Consider the following 20,618-nt stretch of genomic DNA (forward strand, 5'->3'; position numbering starts at 1 on the left):
TTGCTGCACTGTTCGTGACATTGAAGGGGCCAGCAGCGGAAATCCTACAGACGATTCCTGAAGGAGAGCGGAACAATTATGAAGCATTGATGGCTGCTGTAGAACGACGTTATGGAAGCGAGCATAGAAAACAGATATTCCAAATTGAGTTGCAAAACCGCTACCAAAAAGCAAATGAGACATTGCAGGAGTTTGCTTCAGATATTGAAAGATTGGCTCATCTTGCAAATGCGGACGCACCCGTGGAATACACTGAAAGGGTAAAAATCCAGAGTTTCATAAATGGCATACGGGACGTGGAAACGAAACGAGCTACATACGCGAACCCAAAACTGACATTTGCTGAAACGGTATCACATGCATTGACTCAGGAAACTGCCTCCCTATTGAGTAAACCAGCATATAAGGCTCATCGTGTAGAAGTAGAAAGGCCAGAATGGGTAGACACAATTTTGGAAGCACTGAAGGGATCACAACAGAAAAATGCCGGAGTTATTAAATGTTTCAAGTGCGGCAACCCAGGTCATATTGCACGACATTGCAGCACCGATCCCAATAGCTCCAACAATGTGTGTGGTCGTAAACGCAGAGCTGAAGGAAATGAGCAAATCTCCAAGTCCACTCAATCGTTAAACTAAAGCGAGTCAGCCGCAAGGGGCGACAGCTGGCTCCCTCAATTGAATGCCCCATAATCTCTATCTCACAAATTGGAAGAAGGTCAAACAATCTTACTGTCGGAGGACATGTGGATGGAAAGGAACGTTTACTGACTGTAGATACGGGTGCATCTCATTCCATCATTCGAGCGGATTTAGTCAACAAGAAGATAACACCATTGCATGGAGCAAGATTGCGTACAGCCACTGGAGAAGACAGCACGGTTCTAGGAGAAGTATCATGTGAAGTCGCAATTGGGAACGTCACGGTAGTACACAATTTTATAGTGGCAGAGATTATTGATGAAATCATAATTGGAGTGGACTTCTTAATCGACCAGGGCATCAAGATCGACATGCAAAGCAAAACGATGCGATATAAGAACATGGATGTACCACTTAATTTCGGCTACGAGAGAGGCTACAGCAGTAAACGAGTGCTGGTGGAAGAGAGTCAGCGAATACCACCAAAATCCGAGGCAGTCATCTGGGCAAAGGTTGATGGAGATTGTGGGACAAACAAATTGTGGGTTGTCGAAGCAGCAAACAAATCAGCACTGAACATACTTGTAGGATAAACCCTGGCTATAACAAAACAAGATGAACGTATTCCGGTAAGAGTACTCAATGAGTTCAATTCACCACTCAAACTGACTAAAGGAGCTATTTTGGAAAGATTCCAAGAGGCTGAAGTAGTTATTAACTGTGAACAGCTCCAGGAACACGTTTCAGCTAGTAATACTAATCTTTCAAATGACATCACGCAGGGGCTAGAGGAAGCATATCAGAGTAAGGCAAAACAACTACTCCTAAAGTACGCGAACATATTTGACCAGGATGGTTCTAAACCAGGCCGCACCAACGTTGTGAAACATCAAATTGACACTGGAGATGCGAGGCCGATCCGTCAAGCTCCACGTAGTGTTCCACTGGCGAAGCGGGAAGTTGTGAGTCAAATCATACAAGAAATGAGTGACAGCGGCGTCATCGAACCATCAGCTAGTCCCTGGAGCTCACCGGTAGTACTTGTAAAGAAGAAGGATGGAAAAATGAGGTTTTGCGTGGACTACCGGAAGTTGAATGACGTTACGAAAAAGGATAGCTACCCATTGCCAAGAATTGACGACACTCTGGACTCGCTCTCTGGTACGAAATGGTTTTACACACTGGACTTGAAAAGCGGCTACTGGCAAGTGGAGGTAAAGGAGGAAGACAAGGAGAAAACAGCCTTTAGCGTCGGAGATGGTCTTTGGCAATTTACAGTAATGCCCTTTGGACTATGTAATGCACCAGCTACTTTCGAGAGACTCATGGATCAGGTATTGAAAGGACTACATTGGAAAACATGCTTGGTGTACCTGGACGACATCATCGTATTGGGCAAGAATTTCGATGAACATCTTAAGCACTTGGAGGAAGTTTTCCAAAGAATAGCTGGCGCTGGTCTGAAGTTAAGTCCCTGTGTGCGCTGTTAAAAAAGGAAGTGTGCGCTGTTTAAAAAGGAAGTAAATTATTTGGGTCACGAGGTAACGACAGAGGGCATCTGCACTGCGAACGAAAAGATAGAGGCTGTAAAGGATTGGCCAAGACCACAGAACCTACATGAATTAAGAAGTTTCCTTGGGCTGTGCACATATTACCGCCGATTTGTACACAATTTTTCCAGCGTAGCCCATATCCTCCATGAGCTTACAAGAAAAAATAAAGCTTTTGAATGGAAGAAGGAGCAAGAAGTGGCTTTCCAAACATTGAAGGAGCGTTTGTGCACTGCCCCAATGTTAGCATATCCGATTTCAGGAGCAACATTTATTCTAGATACAGATGCGAGTGGATATGCTATAGGAGGCGTTTTATCACAACTGGTCGATGGCCAGGAGAAGGTAGTTGCAAATTACAGCCGTTCGATTGGAAAACCAGAGAGGAACTACTGCGTTACGCGGAGAGAGCTGTTGGCATTGGTAGAGTGCGTTAAACATTTTCACAAATACCTCTACGGCCAGCGATTCCGTGTCAGGACAGATCACGCAGCTTTAAAATGGCTACTGCAGTTCCGTAATCCGGAAGGACAATTGGCACGGTGGATCGAGCGACTACAAAGCTATGACTTTTCCATTGAGCATCGAAAAGGTAGTACCCATGGAAATGCCGATGCAATGTCACGAAGACCATGTAGTTTGGAATGCAAGCACTGTTCAAAAGCCGAGGCCAAAGAAGACATTATAGATGTCCGGCTAATGACTATAACATGTACAGATGAATGGGACAAAGAACAGCTAAGAAAGTGCCAACTAGAAGATGGAGATCTGTCACGTGTTATGCAAGGGCTCGAACGAAATGAAAGACCAAACAGAGAAGAGATGTCAGCAGAGAGTCCCATTGCGAAGTCATATTGGGCACAGTGGAACAGTTTAGAATTGATATCCGGTTGCCTTCATCGAGTATGGGAGAGTGAGGATTGTAAATACAAGAACAAACTGATAGTTGTTCCCAGAAAGAGGATTCCTGATGTGCTCAGCGAGCTGCATAATGGTCCAAGCGGAGGTCATCTTGGAATCACGAAGACGCTCGAGAAGATTAAACAGAGATTCTATTGGGTTGGTTGCCGTCAGTCGGTCACTGAGTGGATTGCGAACTGCGAGGTTTGCAGCAGAGCGAAAGGGCCCAGAACACGAAGTCATGGCCAGATGAAGCAATATAACTCAGGTGCGCCATTTGAAAGGATCGCTATGGATGTCGCCGGTCCATTTCCTACTAGCAACGGCGGAAACAAATATATACTGGTAGTTATGGATTATTTCAGCAAATGGCCAGAGGTATACCCAATCCCAAATCAAGAAGCGGAAACGGTAGCAGAAGTTTTTATAAACAATTGGGTTGCAAGGTATGGTGTACCAATGGAGTTACATTCTGACCAAGGCAGGAATTTCGAATCAGCTGTGTTCCAGGAAATGTGTAAGTCATTGGGCATTCGAAAAACACGGACAACTGCATTGCATCCTCAATCCGATGATATGGTAGAACGATTCAATAGAAAATTGGAGGAGCACTTAAGGAAAGTAGTGGACAAGTACCATAAAGAATGGGATACCCGCATACCATTATTCTTGATGGCTTACCGATCAGCAGTGCATGAGACAACGGGCCAAACCCCTGCAAAAGTAATTTTTGGCAATGACCTTAGACTGCCAGCTGATTTGAAGTTTGGGATAGATTCCAATGCGGAGAGAAATGTCAGGAAATCCACTAGTGATTTGGAAGAAGAGCTAAGAGAAATACATGATCTGATAAGGCAACGAACAAAGATTATGAGTGACAAGATGAAAGCCAGATATGATAAAGCAATTAATTCAGAAGGTTTTCAGGAAGGAGATTTGGTGCTGTTATACAACCCGCAACGAAAAAAAGGTTTGTCGCCGAAATTGCAGTGTAATTGGGAAGGCCCATACAAAGTTGTAAAACGGATCAACGATGTAGTGTACCGCATACAAACCATCGGTAAACCACGAACCAAAATGAAAGTGGTCCATTTGGAAAGGCTGGCAACGTTTAGATCGGGACGATCAGACTTAGGTGGAGGGCAGTGTCACGGATATTAACATCACTAAGTTATACCATCACTAAGGCGATGCCAAGGCCACGATAAGCAGTATTTACGTCAATAATCTAATCATGTATACACATATATAAGGCAGCCGAAAGATGTCACACACAGATGCATTTACTTATACGCCTATGTATGTCATTATGTATCTACATAAACTAATAAATAATTGCGTCTACACATATGTACGTATACGAGCAGCGGAGCGGCAATGCGCAAACACATGCATATATCTTATCTGAGTTGTCACAAGAGAGAGCAATAATTTGTGCACGTAGTTGTGGCTGGCGATTTTGTAGCCGAAACGAACTAGTAACTTCTGGAAATCGAAGAGCCTAGAAGTATGCAGCGTAAACTATAAAAGCGGGGCAGGCGAGCAAGAAGTAATTCAGTTTGATTTGAGTTGTCAAGCAGTTGCGATTAAGACGATATCTAGCGAGCAATAGCAGTATTATTTTGAATAGTAGAGTTTCATTGAGCTATCAATCAGTGTGGTTATTAAGCAAGCTATTCGTTGCACAGTTTGGGTATTATTGTGAAGTACTTTAATAAAGGCCATTTTGCATTATTACAAATTGGAGTTATTTATTCAACAGTTTAGTGATTCGAACTTAGCAGAGGATTGCAAATAAGAGGATTTGCAAGTAAATTGTTTACAGTATGTATGTCAGTTATTTAGTTGAACTTTTCTGCCTTTTGGAACTTAAATGGGTTTAGGGTTCGATGAAAATGTTTATAGTCACACTTGGAAGTTATCTTCATACTCTCAAATGTGTTTCCGGCCACCGTGGTGTGATGGTAGCGTGCTCCGCCTACCACCATGTAGGTCCCGTCCGGCTAATTTGTAGGGAAAATCAAGAGGAGCACGACGCAAATTGGAAGAGAGCTCGGCCTTAGATCTCTTCGGAGGTTATCGCGCCTTATATTTATTTTTATTTATTCATCTGCTTTATTGATTTGTCGTTGAGAGTTGGGAGTATAACATATCTTCTTCTTCTCTTAATCAGAGATCCTCCAAAAACTCTTCACAGTTGAATTGATGATGTATTACTAATGTTACCAAGTTATTATTTACCAAAATATGTCAGGACATAGACTATCCCAGCGGCAATCGGCCTAAAACCATATGATGCTGATCCGAAGCGAGCAGGATTCATATACATATTCTAAACTACAATCCTGTTTCAATTTTTTGGGAACAAATTAAACATATGTATATGTATAATGAAAACATCAAAAATATGGGCGTATTAGTTTAGCACGGCCTTACTTATGGAAGCTAACACCAAAGATAGCCAAATGATGAATCTCTGTAAATAAATCCAGTAAAGGTCCATCGATAATTATCGATTATCAATAATTATATTTACCTAATAGTATATCTGAAAAAAAGTGGCATATTTTACGCCTGAAAAATGAAAAAGCAACACTTTTTCGGGGACAACATTCGTGAAAAATGTTCGATAGCCGAATGAAAGAACAAAGAAGAATTTAGAGCCAGACAATTAACGGCTTACTTCACCTGGTTATTCCACCATGGCTGCCACTTTGTATCGTTCCATCATGGAAGTAATGAAGTGTTATATTTTTTTGATCTTTCATTAGATATTTTTTCTAGTGTTTTGTGTCAAGAACTGCATTACCCAAGTCAGGAAATTGTTCACACATTTTTGGTTTTTTTTTTTTTTTTGAAATATCACAATATCACAATAAAATGCTAAAGTTTTCAAAAATTCACATCATTGATTGAATGAAAGGAAAGCTAAAAATTTACAAACTTTTTTCAAAGTATGCAAAACCATATTCGGATTTCAGTAGCAGTAGCAAAGTCAGTGCGGGACTTTAATCGCACTTAACCTCCTACAGTGTTGGTACCATTTCGCTACGGTACTACCGTCTAGTATTCCGTCGGAAGGTGGGTTAAGCACTAGGCTCTACGTTCGTTGGAGTCACATTGTAGTTTTTTCCCAGTCGCACGGCGTTTGTATTAGCTGGGGCTGAAATCCGTATACGTTTTCATCCGTTTACTCCCGTTCATGCTAACAACATTCGTGTCTTAACAGGTAATGATGCGTATCTTCGTAGAATTTACGGTACTTTTACGTAGCAATGGTATTGACGTGGTCTGATTTACTGCAGTGAAGCGTCTTCGGGCTGTTGAAGAGGCCGTGTCTCCAATCCCCGCCTTCTGTGCTCTCTATTATTAAAAGTAGGGCTATCAACTTGTTTTGGCATTGAAGGTGTTTTTTTTTCTTTGTTGGTATAGATATTCTTTTAATATTTATTATTAATTTTTAATGTAATACAATTTTTTTGGCTCTTTTGTGTTTTATTTTTTTTATTTTCAGTTTAAGCGGAATGCTTTTATTATATTTAAAAATGTATGTATATTTATTTATTAAGTTTGAAACATAATGCGCTGACGCCGCGAAATAAACGCGACGAACATCGCCTTGTCAAAAATAGAATCCCCATAATTACATGAAGGTCAACACAATTAACGCCAAGAGCGAAATTTACACGATGTCATTTTGCGACGATAGATTTATTTCTATCGTCGCCGCCGGGCGGTGACGACAAACATCCCAAGGGTTGCTGCTGTTCAATTTTTTAAGTATAAAAAAAGAAAACATAATATCCAAAAACAATTTTTTTTTCTTTACATGTAATTTTTAATTTAATTTCTTAACATTTTTGTTTTGCTAATTTTTCAACATTTTGGGATTGTGTTTTAGCAGTCAAGTGATAAAGCAGAGAATTAAAAAATTTTTAATTTTTTTATCTTTATTTCTAAATAATGGACACTCTGAATAAACAGCGTCAATTTCGCCCGGCATTATGTTTTAAGTAGACGAAATGTCTGGGCGTAATTTGAAAAATGTCATCGCCCGACGCGGCGTATATCGTTGTCGCTCGGCATTGTGTTTCAATCATTAGATTTAAGAGCTTTCTTTTTTATTCCCTCCATACCTCTCTATAGAAGGCAAATAAAAATGTATGTGGTACATTCTGTGTGAAGTCCCATAAGTAAAACATGCCGGAATACCTCTCTATAGAAGGCATATAAAAATGTATGTGGTACATTCTGTGTAATTTAACATTTTTTTTTTTGTGCGTTGAGTCTTTTGTTTCTTTGCGGTTGCCCAAAACCAAAAGTAGGACAATTCAATGCCGTAAAAACATTCGTGCACAACAAGAACAAGTCCTTAAGAATTCAAAGCCATTAAAAGAGCGTGAAAAAAGTACTTATACGTTTATATGTTCGTGTGTACTTAAGTATAATTTTTATTTAACGCTTTTACGGTGCTTTAACTCAATGGCAATTGTTTTGTTCAATGATTTTGTCGTTTCCTTTTTTTAAGGAGGGACAATTGTTGTTAATCTTAAATCGTGATTCAATCACAAGAGGTTTGCTCGACAGACACATTTTTTGACAATTGCAGCCATTTTGCTCCAAGAAATTAGTTTACAAATACCCGATAAGTACTTAACTGCATAATTCCTTAGAACATTCATTTTAATTTTATGATGAATATATTAACTATGCCATGATCTATTAGTGTGGCTGAACATAGGTTTTATGAAAAGTACGGACACCAAGGAATCGTGCACTTTCGTAAACCTACATATGAACATACGAAACCTAAACCAATTCAAAATTCATCGTTCAACGTCAAAACCTCGACTATTAAATCGATTCACATAAAAATGTCATTTTTTGGCACACATTAAATTTCAATGGTGGATCGGCCTGGGTAATTTTTTGTAAGCTCGGCTGAAGGCCGCCAACGCAACCCGGGGTCATTTTTCGGTTTTTCGTCAATATCTTTTGAACGAGCTAAAATATTTATTTTCGCCTTCGAATTATTGTTATCGAGGCCAATACGCGTCTTTTGACACCTCTCGATATTTTTGGGCGCGTTTTAAAAGTCGACCTTCTGTTCTATTAATTCCGTATGTTCGGAACATTCGTCTCCATATTCGAACCTCGTGAGGTAGTATCAAATGAACGTAATCCGAATATTCGAAATTAACGGTTTATACGGGACGCTTCCATGAATACTTAACGGAAAAGAGCTTTTCGAAATTTCAGAATAAAAATGTGAATACTCCCTGTGTAGCAGTACTTTTGTGAAAGTCAGTTCTAAAAAAATAAGCCATAAGCGTATCACCCCATATCGGCTGCCTGTTCAAAATCATGCTATCTCAAAATATTTTTCAAAAATTTCCCAATTCAGGATTTGTCACAAAACCGGGCTATATTAGAGTTAGATTGAAGAACGCTTCATCTCAGAATGCTTTTCATTAACACCCTCTTATGACAAAATGCATTGAACTTATGCTGATGTAGGGAGTTTTGGAAACAAATTTTGAGATAGTGCATTTTTGAATAAAATTCTAACGTACGGCATTCTTCAAGCAGTTTCTGAAAGAATGACCAAACCAACATAACTTTATCAATTCACGAAACATTTAGTAGAAAATGAGTTATTTCTCCAAAAAATTTTGGCATTTACAAATTTATTATCACTACTAATATACTACCAAAGATACTTGTCTACTACAATTTCACTGAAGATGATTGAATTATTCCCCGTTTTCCTTACTTCGTAAAAGCAACCCGTCCAGATTTTCCAATTTGGGAGTGTCAAAGATATGTCATCATTGAAGAACAAACCTCTAGTAATTGAATCATGATATTAAATTAAGAACAATTTGAAAACAAAAAAATCTATTTTCATTAACTTTCATTCGTTTCGTTTTTAAATTGACTATAAACAAAATTCTGAATGTGTAACGAATCTTTTTGACACTTTCTTCTTATTTGTTTTCAGAGCGTACTAAATTTGAAGAAAACAAATTAAACGAATTTTTGCTTATTATAAAGGAATGAGAAGTGCAAGCGTTAAGTGGTAAGTGTATATGTATATATATATATATATATATATATTTTTTTTTTTTTGTTTTTGTTAACTAAATATATAGGTTAAGGCATTTGTAAATTAAGCTAACGATATATTCAGAGCGCCTATTTTATTAAGCTACGCGGCATAAACCTGCCGCACTGCAATGCTTAGATGAAACTAATGGCCGCGTTACAATGAAATTTCTCATGTTCATGAGTTTAGATGCAAAAGCAGACATCGTCACAATCGCGCAAGATGTTGCGTTTGTAACCCTCAGCGGTTAGGGGGCACGCCAGATATGCCTGCCGTAAGAGGCGACTAAAATACCAAATTGATTCAAAGGGTTGTGTATCGTAATATATAGCTTCTCTAGCCCAATTGTCAACCTCACCTACCCGTGGCGAATCCTGTTTCTTTGATAGACGAGGCTCTAGCGACCCCAAGTATCTCATTAATCTAGGGAGTGGGAGAGCGGTATGGCCTAGAAGGTTTCATGCGTTCATACTAAATCGTTCCCGAGATGGTCGGGCTAGTATCTTAATGGTGCTTGTTACCGAAACGTGTCGGATCTACATCCGACAAAGGACCATCAACATCGATAACACTCCCCAAACCTTCGGGGAGTGTCCTTATCGCTACAACAACAACATGTTCCGTTTGGAAATATAAAAGAACTTTATACGTATAGCTTAGGCAAATACAAAACGTCACTTACTTGGCGGACAAGCAAGAGACTGAAAGCAGAGTTGACTGTGGTTATTTTAATTTACAATGCTAAATAGGCAACATATCCATCGTATCATCCTTCATACTTTACCAGTTTTCTACTTCTCACATATGTACTTCAGCACTGATCTTACTATACAAGAAAAATATTAACTAACTTATTTTCTCTCCTACTCATTTGTTAAAATTCGGATTTTAATTTTGAATGTTAGACAAGTACTAACGATTGGGTAAACTAATTACACTTGCAAAGTCTGAAAGCACCCATAGCCAAAAAATTTGTCAAATTCTTCTTCCTAGGCTTTGCTGGCAACACAACTTGAGAGTTGGCTACTTTTGCATGTCAGATGGCGCTGGTGACGGGTCTTAAAATACAATTAGTTGCTTTTTTACTCTTTCTATTGACAATGGGGCTAAAGGACGTATAAAATTTGGTTCCCAGCACATTAAATTACGAAAAAAAGCAACAGCCTATAGAGGGAAATTTATTTTCCAAAGGGCTTTTTTCTAAAGTAGTACACAGCATCTTTACAACCATTATTGGGCGCATTTCATTCGGTGGTATTCTGGTATGTTGGTCTAAGTTCCGTTGAATCTTACAAAGACAAAATATTGTTACAAAAGTCACCAACGTCAACGATAATTCGAAGCATGATGGTAAGTTAGGATGGCATGTTTTCACTGGATCTAGAACTAGAAATTGCTCTTGTAGCGTAAATAGTCTTAGACTCATACGATATGGCGATTGCTGAATGGTCCTTCTTGAATTTAATAAGCAGTTCCGTATCAGCTAAACATGGATATCTGAGATGAGTCGTAAAAGAGCTTGGGACTAGTACCAATTTTGATCTCTTAACATCGGTCGAATTTTTGGTTTGAGCATGTCTTATAAAGATAATAATTGTGTCCGTTTATGCTGGAACGGGTACTGTCGTTCAGGTTCTCTTCGTCGCTGTACGGATGCAGACGCACAGGCCATCTCTTTGCCAATACAAGTGTAGTCATATTTCAGGCCCTAAGATTTAAAATGATAAGCACTAATTTAGCTACACAAATGTAAGAGTGACCTATCCCAACTATATCCATGAGTAGCCTTTGATCCTAACTATTCGCTTTAGGGATTAGTCGCAATGATTTTTACAGAGTTGTGCTCCAATTTTTATCTTGCGGAACTCTGCCGCTTCGAGGTCTTTGCAAACATATAGCGCAGCTTAATGCCTTTGTATGGCTCGTTGACTCTAGGTCCATTCTTTTGGCATGATCTTTGTGGAAAGTAACATGCTCGTGTTTAGCATCCTTCCGGTAATACCACCTCAGCTTATATATTTGGGAGCTTTGCACTGCGACAGTTTATCGCTTTGGAAGGCATCTGCTTAGTCGGGTAAACTCGTACGAATTTTTGTCGATTAAACTTGTAAGAATGAAGTATGTCGAAAAAAACGGCTGATTATATACATTAATTTGAATAGGGAGGTCCTGTGAATTTGAAAATGTCTTCCTATGAAGTTAATGTGTCCTCGGCGTTCTGAGCTGCAAAAGTCGATGCAGAGTGTGGACGGTGATTAGGTTATGCCTGTTTAGTCAATAGATGTTGAGGTTTAATAAAGGGGTATAGGAATAGAGTTCACGAAAATTGTTATTCCTAAATTTAGAAATCACTGTGTGCTCATCTTTTATTACATCCCAATCACAAAAAACACTTAAGTCTTTTTAAGAGAGTTACAAATTAAGCTGTTTCTATAAAAGCAATAAGTGGTGCGCAACGGCGGCAGAGCTTCGAATACAAACGCAAGTTTTTTGTAGTAGTATGTGTTTACAAAGAGAAAGTTTGAGCATAGAATTCTCGCATGAGATGTTTACTGCTTGAAGCATTGTGAATGATAACAAAGTGTAATATCTTCTGCATATATGTCAAAATTCCAAAGTGATTGGATCACCTGATTTGTAATTGATTATCGCTGTCTCATTCTGTATCTCTTTCTATCACCCGCTGAAGATAGGCGCCGCCATATTGAACACCCTGTCAAAACGCTAAAAAGTAGCCATATTGAACATCCTGTCAGGCAGTTGACAGATAAGATATCACACTTAGTCATCATTCACAATGGCTTGAAGTACAAGCTCAAACTGATTAGGGCTGATTACATTCAACACGGCGTCTACAGAGCACAACCGCAATAAAGCAAAGCTTGACGACAACCGTAGCCAAGCATTGCCTACTTGATTACTTTGAACGCGGCAGTCACAAATATAAATTATAGCAAACAATTTTGAAAAATATATTAATTATGTGTAAACAACGCCAAAAAGAATGATTTTATTATCTGTTATTTACGATTATTTAGTTTTTATTGACAAAAAACAAGAACGCCACTCACTGTCGCTACCCAAAAATCGAATTAAGCTGGAGACATTGGTGCTTTATCGGTAGCCGTATCGGTAACCTTATAACAGCTGATTCGACCAATCTTATGAGAATCAGCAATCAATTATTGGTGCCGCTAAGGTCGTAACCATATCGTAGCCAACCAATTGGGTTTTGGTTTACCGTCGTAACGATAAACAGCTGATTACGTTAGGGATACGGATACAGCGATACGACATACGGCACCAATGACTCCGGCTTTAGGTTTAATCTAGCTACAACGGCATTCGTGGATAATTGCCGTGCTGTTCTGTCGTGCCGAAAATAACGGTCCTTATATGAATATATTTTAAAATAATTTGACAGATGGCGCTTTGTAGCAGCCGTCGTGAATATAATCAGACCTATTGACTGCTTGCTTTGCTGACGATTTCTGCTTCCTTTAAATTCATCACAAATATCAAGTTTCAAGAGATATACATATTTGTGGTCTATTACAAAAACGACTCTTAAGCTAGCATCTCTTGATAAGAAATGTAATTTTCCGGTTGCGGTAGGAGCGCTCCACCAAGCCGTTGATGTTTACTTATAACAGTTTTAAATACTTAGCATCCCTCTCATCTAAAAGTTGCAGTTAACAATATAAACTCATTACCCTAAGCCAAAAACACACAAACTTCACTCGACAACCATCCTATTTTGAAGCATTAAAAACTAAAAAGTATTTATCCAGACCAAAACAGCAACACTTCAGTAGCCTTATCTGCTAAATGACCACCAAGCAATTTCCTGCTTTTTCACTCCAACTTTCCATTGCGGTTAACAATTTTCAGCGATTTCACCACTTATACTACAAAACGCAACAAAAATAAACGACCCACCGAACTCAACGTACCATCAGTACGTTATAACAAGTAAGGAAGGCTAAGTTCGGGTGTAACCGAACATTACATACTCAGCTGAGAGCTTTGGAGACAAAATAAGGGAAAATCGCCATGTAGGAAAATGAACCTAGGGTAACCGTGGAATGTGTTTGTATGACATGGGTATCACATGGAAGGTATTAAAGAGTATTTTAAAAGGGAGTGGGCCATAGTTCTATAGGTGGACGCCTTTTCGAGATATCGCCATAAAGGTGGACCAGGGGTCACTCTAGAATGTGTTTGTACGATATAGGTATTAAATAAAAGGCGGTAATGAGTATTTTAAAAGGGAGTAGGCCTTAGTTCTATAGGTGGACGCCTTTTCGATATATCGCCATAAAGGTGGATCAGGGGTGACTCTATAATGTGTTGGTACGATATGGGTATCAAATTCAAGGTATTAATGAGGGTTTTAAAAGGGAGTGGCCGCTAGTCGTATAAGTATGTGAAGGCGTTTTCGAGATATCGACCAAAATGTGGACCAGGGTGACCCAGAACATCATCCGTCGGGTACCGCTAATTTATTTATATATGTCATACCACGAACAGTATTCCTGCCATGATTCCAAGGGCTTTTGATTTCGCCCTACAGAACTTTTTCATTTTCTTCTACTTAATATGGTAGGTGTCACACCCATTTTACAAAGTTTTTTCTAAAGTTATGTATACTTTGCGTCAAACAACCAATCCAGTTACCATGTTTCCCTCTTTTCGTATTTGGTATAGAATTATGGCATTTTTTCATTTCGCCCCTTTTTAATACCAAGATAAAGTGGGTTCAGATAAGTACGTGAACTAAGTTTAGTAAAGACATATCGATTTTTGTTCAAGTTATCGTGTTAACGACCTAGCGGAAGGGCAGACGGTCGACTGTGTATAAAAACTGGGTGTGGTTTCAACCGATTTCGCCCATTTTCACAGAAAACAGTTATCATCATAGAAGCAATGCTCTTACCAAATGGATTGGTAAATTTTTGTTCGACTTATGGCATTAAAAGTATTCTAGACAAATTAAATGAAAAAGGGCGGAGCCTTGCCCATTTTGAAATTTTCTTTTATTTTTGTATCTTGTTGCACCATATCATCACTGGAGTTGAATTTTGACATAAATTACTTATATACTGTAAAGATATTCAATTTTTTGTTAAAATTAGACTTTAAAATTTTTTTTTTAAAAGTGGGCGTGTTCGTCATCCGATTTTGCTAAGTTTTATTTGGCACACATATAGTAATAGGAGTAACGTTCCTGCCAAATTTCATCACGATATCTTCAACGACTGTCAAATTACAACATGCAAAAATTTTAAATTACCTTCTTTTAAAAGTGGGCGGTGCCACGCCCATTGTCCAAAATTTTAAAAATTTTCTTTTCTGCGTTATAAGGTCAATCCACCTACCAAGTTTCATCGCTTTATCCGTATTTGGTAATGAATTGTCGCACTTTTTCGGTTTTTCGAAATTTTCTATATCGAAAAAGTGGGCGTGGTTTTAGTTCGATTTTGTTCATTTTAAATAGCGATCTGGGATGAGTGCCCAGGAACCTGCATGCCAAATTTAATCAAGAAATCTCAAAATTTACTCAAGTTATCGTGCTCACTGACAGACAGACGGACGGACGGACGGACGGAGATGGCTAAATGGATTTCCTTTTTCGCTGTGAGCTCTGCTCAGCTGAGTATAAAAAGCTGTCCTCGAGCATTACGCTGTAGGAAAATTGACGTATCAAATGCTTTTCAATGCTACTTTAGGTTGGCTATCGAAAATTTTTTTTTTTTTAATTTAGAGGCTGCTGAAATGGCAAAACGTGCAAACAAGTAAACATCATCATTCATAATTTTTTAAGCATCGCAGACGTGCGTTTGTATTGGTATTATAGATGTGTTTGTATGTGCTTGTGATGTTTTATGACTTCAATTTTATACCTTACTTAGAGCTGAGTTCTTGAAATGTGTTTATATTCGTACATACACACACACACTCCTGCGGCATGAAAAATTGAACGATAAAATATTATATTATTACAAATATTATTTAAATTATTTTAAAAAACTTGGATATGATCCTGGAGAGAATCCTAGGACAGACATACATATGTAGATAAACATGAGTAAGAGTTTTTAGTCAGGTAACTATAAAGTGAGCGGCACTTCGCTATCGATTCCGTCAGGCAAAAGTTAACAAGCAAAAAAATACCGTTACTAACTCCACCTAAGCTAGGTGTGGCTAGATTATGTGATAGTGGCTGTGCCCAGTAAGGCCTGTGTCCCACGGCCATCTGGCCTATTGTTATACCACTAAGTAATCTAATCCCCTTCCTTTATATGAAAAAGTTGAACTAATTAGTTTTACTAATGTATCGTAAGTTGTCTTTAACTTCAGGCGAACCAAACTCTGCTGCTAAATAGCAGAGAAAGAGCTTATTCAGATATTCCATGGGCTAGAGCGGGGCTTCTGCAGAGGAAATGTTAAGCACCCTATATTTCCTCCTTAACCCTATAGCGTCGACAGAAGTCATTAATTGGTATACCCATGCGTTTGCCGCGTCCTATCAGACAGTATTCCGTTAATACCCGACGGACCTAAGGAGACACAATTGAGATTGATAAGGCACCTAGTTGGGTGCTCAATAAGGTTTCAGTGCCCATATGATATAGGATTTCTCGACAAATAAAGACTTGTGAAAGTGTTGTTACGTGGCAAGAGGAGGAACAATGTACCTTAACTTAATTAACTGGCTATGTAGCTCATCAGCAACCCACTGTGTGTGTACCCACAACACCATTGTAGTGCACTGAGATGTTTGCTAGTTTAACGACTATCTGCAATATTGCGAACTTTGAGGAAGTGCTCCTGCCTTCTTGAAGATTTTTGATCGCTGCTTAATTTTCGGAGTAGATTGCAGCAGAGGTGAGATAGTAGCCATCGATTATGCTTTTTTATGGCTGTTAGTTCCGCTTGAAAGACGCTGCAATGGCTCAGTAAGCTAATAATCAAGTATGGAAGATACCACTGTCCATATTCACATTAAATTTGGGGCCAGCCGTGAAGACTGCTGTGGTTTCTGGGTATGGTATCATCCGATTCGTCTACCTCTGGGATTCTGATGTAGAGCTTGTTATCTAGAGGAGCGTTCGAAGTTGTATAATATGGTATGACGAAGTGTGATGTCTTGAGTATGCTGGAGTATGCTGTAGTTCTAAGCTTGATTTAAGATTTAAAAAAAAATCCAATTATAATTGAAATTGGACTACGCCTATGCTACGAGGAGTAACCCTACAGTAGAAACAAATCACCCATTAACAATAGGATTAACATTACTCATACAAAATATCTAGGAATCATTGCATCATTCAGTTAAAATTCGTAAAAGCTCAATTTGGAGGAGAAAGTGTTAAAGGTCTCTGCGGTACTTTATATATGTAAAACATATATTGAGCGGTTGTATAGCTTATATGTACCGTGCTCTTTTAGGTTGCAGCCACACAATGAGCACCTCCCACGCTTAACATCACAGGAGCCCTTAAAACAACCCCGACAGCCATTTGCACATCCCACTTGTAAATCTTATGGCGACATAACTAATGTTAGCAATTTCAACGAGACTTAATGAGTCAGGATATCTGGTCCGCAAGCCTTACGGGCATACAAGTATAGCTTCAACAAATACTAAACGGACAGACTACCTTCGATGGAGATCCTAGAGCGATAATAGAGGTGGAAAGCTATCACTAGGCTACGTGGCGATACAAGTGTGCGCCAAGGTTTCAAGAAAATGAAGCGTTGAAGTCTACGGAATAATGTGCCGATCTGGAAATAAGCAGGTCATACAAGCTGCCAGATAACTGTAGTGTCGACGTTTTTGATTGTAGATTTTTTCTTTTCACTGACGAGAATTAGATATTTTGGAGTTATGAACTGTGACCATAACAACCCACCACACAGTTTTTTTGCTTTTGAACATAAACTTAAGTTAGGTTGAACTGTTTGCTTCGAATGCCCACATAGCCGGAATGTTTATATTTTATTACAGAAATTTTCTTAGACAACCAAACCGAAAACCTTTTTTCAAAAACGAGATTACCTTGACCACCAACCTCCCATCGTTCTCTCATGTTAAATATGGCACTGCCCTTAAAGCCTCTGTCCAAGATTTGGGCTATATTCACTTAGAGACCAAGGGTGCATGAAAGCTCAACTTATGGTCGTCAGAATATAAGATAGCTTCTAAATTGACCGTGTTGTCAATATGTACATTATACTAATTTCTAAAGAAATAAAGATATTTTCGTGACCTCCATCAATCTAGATGATCTAGTATTTGTTGACAGTCATGAAACTTGAATAGTATAAAAAATATCTGTAAGAGAATAAGTTAACCCATCTAGGTTTCTTTTTAGGTTCGGGAGAGGCCTTTTCATATCGTATCTGGGACGTATAGGCCCGAACTTTTGCAGTTTTTGGGAAGATATTTTAAGGTCAGGGCTTTACTCGTTTCTTACAGAAATTTCTCTACTTTTCAAGGGTTCTTTGCCTTGCTAGTAGTTCAATCATTGTATTCCAGGTGGTTATTTCAGGTGATCACTCAGCCGTAGACATGATCATCCTTATGAAATGTTTTTATTCTTTTCTTTATTTCTTCATCAGTCGTGGATATGGTCTGCTGATTTCACTTCGCAAAACCACTAACTTTTTATGCTTTAACTTGTCCGGTGTAATTAAAACTTTTGAAAATTGAAATTAAATTTGCATTAAATGATGCTTCCCCATCTCCTCTCCACCTTCATAGACTCTTCACTTCTTTCGCGTTCCTCTTTCAAGTACTACAAGAGTGAGTTGTTGCTACAACTTGATGATCTCTAGATTTTTATGCGAAGCCGTATCTAAGTTGTTGGCTATTTAGTTATTATTTAGAAAGAGTCAAAAGTCGTACTTTGGAGGCATTTAATTATCATTTCAAATAGTGGATGAGGCAAAATGAACTATCATTATTATCTATTATAATAAATATAGTGTAAATTTGTTGTTACGGATAACAGCACGAACGGCTTGAGTAATTTATACACAATTTTCAGTAAATTGGCTATTCTTACGGGTGTGAGGCTTCACCAACGATTTCAAAAATGTCGTACGAGGGGTCTACCCAATAAGCTGCGGGCAGGTACAAAAATAAGGTAATATGAAAGTAACCTTTCCCTCTTTCTGGCAGCAGACCTAATAGTCATATCTTTGACATTAACAAACACAACGTAAATTTTATCTAATCTGGCCTACATAAAGTTGCAACCAAGTTGGACTTGCTGTACTAATTTGGGATGAGTAGACAATTGAAAAGGGAAGTATTCTCTTGTCGAACTAAAATCATGCTCTATAAGTAAGTGTGTCACCATAACTGCTTTGATGTATGGCGCGCAATCATGAGCAGAACTGGGTGAAGGCGGAATGGTCCTAGGAATATTTCAAAGAAATTATCTCTTCAAGATTGATGGTCCTTTCCGACCTTCCTATCGATACACGTACATATATGGCAGCAGAGGAATGGGGAGACCTCAACTGAGTTGGGAGAGACAGGCGGAGGAAGACTTGATATCCTATTATCGAATTGCGGTAGGTTAGGTCCGTGAGGACCTCACATAGACTGAATGAGTCTATAGTGTCACCAGAGTTTAACGACCAAACTGAAAATCCATTCGAGATCTTACAGCTGTATCGCTCCTAATATCTGGAGTCTTAGCCTGCCAAGCGCAGGGCACGAGCTTCACGATCACTTTCTCCTCCAACCCGGACTTCCTTCATCTGCTGTCATCGACCAAACCTAATTTAAAGACATATGACGTAAGGAAGGCAGTGTCCAGTAATAATACCCGTTATGAGAATTCGTCGTCGTCGTCTTTTTTTAATGATAAGAGTAACTTTGTTAGTCTAAGGATGTAAGACCTACACATGATCTTCGACACTTTACAGCCGCGCGCCTAGTCCACACTTATCCCGCTTGGTCGATCATGCGCAACTCCCGCCTTCTTTCAGTCTCACCCAATCTAATTGGGACGTCTACGTAGAAAGCTTGGAGTTATCCGTTGTTTCTATTGCCATATGCCCTGGGATTCAATATAAATATATGATGTAAGGGTTGCTTACACCCTTAAACTTTTTTAGATTCTGTGGTATGGGAGATTATTTCCTGCTTGACTGTCAATAAAAAAGTTGACGTGGATGCAGTTTAAGCTATTTTCCACCAGTGTTTCTACTGCTTTTGTTACGGCTATGTCTTTCGCCTGAAAAATGCTACAGTGATCTGGAAGCTTGTGAGATTTGTTTATTTTCGGATCAGCGCAGTTTACCGCAGACTCTACCCCTTCCAATACTTTGGAACCATCGGTGTACACGTGTATCGCCTCGTCTGCCATTGTGGCTCTAAGAGCCGCTACGGAATCAGGTAGTCTGTTCGTCGTGTAATTGACGACGCTTAATACTATGATCCTATAGTCTGCGCTCAAGTTGCCCCGAGGCACTGAGCCTCGTTGCGGTTCTTACCGCTATGGTCTACAGGTGGAATGTGCGGCAGTGGTTGTTGTTTTCAAGGCTCCCGTAATGCTAAGCATTGATAGCCTACATACGTACCCCTTTTAATTGTTTCAGGTTGATTCTTTTTGTTTGGCTGTCCAACAAATAAGGACCCCATAGTAGAGGATAGGTTATGGAATTGCTTTAAATACCCAATGAGAGAGATAGGGCTATGGACCCCACGTACACCCCAGCGTTCTTTTATATGCATAAAGTGCTGTCTAGGCTTTCTTAACTTTCTCTCCCACGTTGAGCTTCCACGAGAACTTACTGTCTAGAATGATTCCTAGATGCTTTATGCCAGGTTTCTTCTGCAGGGCCACCCCTCCTAGCTTTGGTCTGGTTCTATTTGGGACCTTGCACCTCTTAGTAAACAAGAACATATCCGTATTCTCGGCGTTGGCGATCAATCCGACATTAGATGCCCAGGCATGTATATCACGACGCGACAGATCCATGAAAGAGCTCATTCTTGGAGCACCCTTTTTCTTGCTCACACACACTCGATATATACACTAGCTCTTCTGAGGCTGAGAACGTTACGAATTTGATATCTAGCATTTGATATGAAACAAATTGGTATATAAGTACGTACACACTAGAGGTTTACGCCGATAATTTTATTGGCGGCGGTGGCGTAGGCTATATTATATACCGGCGGCGGCAGCGTGGGCGGCGCGCCGGTGTACGCCGGTGTTCTCACTTTAAAAAGCTTGATTTTTCTATTTAAAAAAAAATAATATTTAGGAAAGGTTTTAGTTGTATGTACATATTTAAGCAAAGCACCGTTTTGGCCATTTCGGAAAGATCCGGGGTTTTTGCCGCAAAAACTCGCAGATCGTTCAAAAATTTTCAGGATTAGCTTTGTAGCGATTGTCC

The 20,618-nt window shown here is 39.2% G+C and overlaps 1 protein-coding gene across 16 annotated transcripts in view; it reads left to right on the top strand.

The window, feature by feature from the left end:
* The window catches only part of LOC137239317 (beta-1,4-glucuronyltransferase 1), a 604,255-nt gene that overhangs the window by 559,614 nt on the left and 24,023 nt on the right, over positions 1 to 20,618 (top strand). For all 16 annotated transcript variants that reach the window (XM_067764471.1, XM_067764472.1, XM_067764474.1 and 13 more), the window contains one exon: positions 9,093 to 9,170. The gene's annotated coding sequence lies outside the window, so the exon portion shown is untranslated. The remainder of the gene's footprint in view (positions 1 to 9,092; positions 9,171 to 20,618) is intronic.

The sequence above is a fragment of the Eurosta solidaginis genome, chromosome 2 (genome assembly GCF_040869045.1).
Source record: "Eurosta solidaginis isolate ZX-2024a chromosome 2, ASM4086904v1, whole genome shotgun sequence".
In the NCBI taxonomy this organism is placed as follows: Eukaryota; Metazoa; Arthropoda; class Insecta; order Diptera; family Tephritidae; genus Eurosta; species Eurosta solidaginis.